Raw genomic sequence first — 5,000 nt, forward strand, 5'->3', positions numbered from 1 at the left:
TAGATTTCGGGAGTGATTGGTTCCAATGATCAAGGTCAAGGTAAAGAAAAGTTAGAAGAAATATCTTTTTGCTTTATCGTTATCAATCTCTTTCCCAATTGCATGCAATTAGAGCCAAAATCTACATATTTGATTTCCCTATCTTTTGATATACAACTTGATTTAGTGATGTCATAATCCTTTTTCATGTAGTTATTTTTATGTATGTCTGTTTATGTGTTTGTGATTTTCATAACACAAAAATCTATTCCAACGAATCTCAAGAAAATTGGTGGGATCTTAGGAGTGATTTGGTCAAAGGTCAAAGTCAAGGTCAATAAAAGGTAAAACACTTTTTTCGGTCTTAGCTTGTTTTATTTATTTATGTATCTATTTTTTTTTTTTACTTTTTTTCATGAAATCAGTGCCAAAATGTACAAAATTCAATTGCCTACATTGTGATATATGTGGTATGTGGTCATATACCAACAACATCATCAGTTGTCATGCTTGTTTTTTATGTCTCTGCTTTTTTGATTTACTTAACTCCAAAATATTTAACCGAATCTCATGACATTTGGTAAGATGATTACAAGGACAATTTGATTAGATTCTGGGAGTGATTTGGTCAAAAATGCCGGCCAAGGTCACGTCTTTTTGCAATATCATGGAGAATTTTTATTTGACTTGTATGGATCTAGGGAGAATTGTTGATAATTAATTTGCCTATCTTTTGAAATGTGTGTTTTAGGATCAGATACGCACAACAACATAAGTTTTCTTAGTGATCAAAGGAGGTGGCGAAGGTATGCGCTCCACCGAGTGCCCATTCTAGTTAAGTGTTTGCCCTCCTACTGACAGATTTAGTTGGTCAAACACCATAGAAAATAATTAATACTACTAACTTTACCACAAAAAAATTTTGTTGAATAATTTTTAACTGGCTGTACCCAATGCCACAATTCATGGATATGGCATGGTCTTATTTCTGGTAATCCTTTGCTAAAATCTGACTTATCGGGAATCATCAGGGTACGAATACATCAGGGATCCCATTTTCCTGTATAGATACGAAATCCTTGTATATTTTTTCTTATTATAAGACCGTTGATGTAAATAATCAGATGAAAATACTCATTAAAATCCAGTTTTATCACTATTTCTTTCGAGGCTCTTTTATGCTTATCACGTGTCAGCTTTTGTAATTTCTACAGTGTGAACGATTTATTTTTCATCTAACAAAAATAGTTAAAAATATTCAAATGTATTATTACATATCATGAAAATATATGCTAAACTGGTTAAAAAATGTATGTATATATGAACCTAAATTCAAAGTTTACATAAAATAAATTCAATCAGATTCTTACTCATGCATTATTTAACCTTATAATAGCTACAAGAGTGGGTTATTACTAATTTATTTTTAAGATCTTATAAAGTTTGTGATCAGAAATTTATTGAATTTGAAATTAGTCATCTTAAAATGGTTCCCAAAAAAACATAGCTCCAATTCTGAAATTAGTGAAAAAGGGTACCTGAAAGTAAGGAAAACATACAATGTTGCGAAGGGAAAAAGCCTGTTCTAAAGGTCGATGAATGGCTTCTGGTCATTCCTCAACCAGGCCAAGACATTACGTTACTTGACACCTACCTGAAAAACTGAAATATTGATACGGTATACAAAAATAGACTAACTATAAGAAAGTGCTGGCAAAATCAGGGAAAGAGACTACAGCCAATAAAGCATGAATATATAAATTGCCATGTGGAACGTGTGATAAGAGTCAGTAGATTTTGAAAGAGAGAAAAAAAAGAGAGAGAATAGAAAATCTTTTAGAAGAGGAGATAAAAATAGCACTTTTCTTTAAACATATGACCATGGAAAATCATCCAATAGATTTCTAGAATATGAAAAAAAAATATATCAATGCATGATACACATAAACTAAAACTTGTGGAAGCAGTTTTAATTCAAAATTCTAGGAAATTAAATATTCATCAAAGAAATTTTAAGTTATTTTTGTGCCTAAATAACATTGTCAAAAACAATGTAACTATTGTTAAGTAATTGTTGAACGATATAAATAACCACCCATATAGGTTTTGATTCTCGCACAGATTGTAACGGGTATTCTATTTCATACGACCTATCGAAAGCATAAAATAAAAGTTTTTTTCTCCATAGATTTTAGGTTTATTTTATTTATCTACCTATATATATATATATATATATATATATATATATATATATATATATATATATATATATATATATATATATTTATATAATGTGTATATATATATATATATATATATATATATATATATATATATATATATATATAATGTGTATATATATATATATATATATATATATATATATATATATATATATATATATATATATATATATGTATATATATATATATATATATATATATATATATATATATATATATATATATATATATATATATACATGCATATATATATATATATATATATATATATATATATATATATATATATATATATATATATATATATATGCATATATATATATATATATATATATATATATATATATATATATATATATATATATATATATATATATATATATATATAAATATATATATATATATATATATATATATATATATATTTATATATATATATATATATATATATATATATATATATATATATATATATATATATATATATATATATAAATATATATATATATATATATATATATATATATATATATATATATACATACATATATATATATATATATATATATATATATATATATATATATATATATATATATATATATATATATATATATATATATGTATATGTATATATATATATATATATATATATATATATATATATATATATATATATATATATATATATATATATATATATATATATATATATATATATATATATATATATACACACATATCATAAGGACTTGCACGGCAGGAAATTTTCAGATAAAAAATAGTTTATGCATGTGAAAATACTTAGGGAAAGACAACTAATAAAGTAAATACGTTGTAATTAATTGTCAACACTCACCAACCCCTGCTCTAGTACGTGATGGGCATGTCACGACGTTTCCGGACCTCTTTTAGTCTCTTGGGGACTGAATCGGCTAATGTCTTTAGGAGGGTTGGGTCAATGTTGTCCCAAGCAAGCTGTAGCTCTGTGTTCCGTTTCTCTATCGAAGACGTATTCACGTTCTGTGATTGTCCTTTAATTATGGCCGATAATTTTTCAATGGGTGATATGTCAGGAGAATTCCCTGGCCAGTCACTAATAAACTCTATACCACAGTCTTTCAGCCTATTAATATTTTGCTTGGCTGTATGGGCAGGGGCACCGTCTTACTTGAACACCCATGTGTTAGTGTTTTCAAAAGAGTTCTCTAAATGATTGTTCAGCAAGGTATAGTAGGAATCTTTATTGACAGACTCGTTCTTAGGTAAGGAAAACTAATGATCCCTTGCCCCCATACCCAAAACAACACCACACCATAACATAAGCTGGGAGCTTTACAATCGTGGCCAAGTACTTAATGTAGAGAGGATCAGATGTCGCCCTGTGCCAAACACACTCGCCCTTTGTGTGTACCACAAAGAAAGATGCCTCGTCACTCCAAAATGCTTTCCTCCACTTGTCGATGTTCAAATATTTGTAAGAATTGTCAAAGGCAAGCCGATCCTTCTTTTGTTTTGCAGATACAAGAGGTTTCCTTTGTGCCATCACTTTCGAATAATGTAGGTCCTTCTATAAGCATCGCTGAACAGTTCAAACAGAAGCTTCAGCAACAGCCTCTGGATTATCAGCCTTAAGTTGGTGGGCTGTAAGGGCCCGATTTGTCTTGATATAACTAGCGAGTGCCCTGAAACCCCTCTTGCTGATAATCTGTGGTATACCAGGATTTGTGCCAGCTTTGGGGACCTCTTCACCCCCACTCTCCTGGTACTTTTAAAGAATGTTCAGGAATGTTCTTTATTTAACACTGGTCTTCACACTGATTCCACCAGTTTTTTAAGCCTTCCTCGAAAAGCTGTATCACACGCACTCTGTTTTTGATAAAATTTTATCCTTTAGACCATACTACAAACAGCGACAAAACGACAAACCAAAACAAAATGTCGAATATAATAGAGGACCTGCTGTGACAGCAAAACAAGTACATCCGCACTTAATAAAACCAAAAAAAGCACTACCGGAAATGTGGTGAAATCATCAGTGATACTCAAGCACTACATAAGTCGGCAATTACTCAATTTGTCCCGGGCAATTGTTTTCCCCATACATATAGAGACGATACAATCGTGTCAGAAGGATTTGCACGGTTCAAAACGCGCAAGTTTTTATGACTACTACTGTATATATATATATATATATATATATATATATATATATATATATATATATATATATATATATATATATATATATATATATATATATATATATATACATATATATATATATATATATATATATATATATATATATATGTATATATATACATATATATATATATATATATATATATATATATATATATATATATATATATATATATATATATATATATACATATATATATATATATATATATATATATATATATATATATATGATATACATACATACATATATATATAAATAAATAAATATATATATATATATATATATATATATATATATATATATATATATATATATATATATATATATATATATATATATACGTGTGTATACATATGTATATAATAACACACACACACACACACATATATATATATATATATATATATATATATATATATATATATATATATATATATATATGTGTGTGTGTGTGTGTGTGTGTGTGTGTGTGTGTGTGTGCTTGAACATATATTTCTTAAATTCTATATTTTACATAGTTTCAATTACTATTAAAGTTTTCCCCATTGTAAACAACGCAAGGTTTATGC

This window comes from Palaemon carinicauda, chromosome 12, assembly GCF_036898095.1.
Source record: "Palaemon carinicauda isolate YSFRI2023 chromosome 12, ASM3689809v2, whole genome shotgun sequence".
NCBI classification, from domain to species: Eukaryota; Metazoa; Arthropoda; class Malacostraca; order Decapoda; family Palaemonidae; genus Palaemon; species Palaemon carinicauda.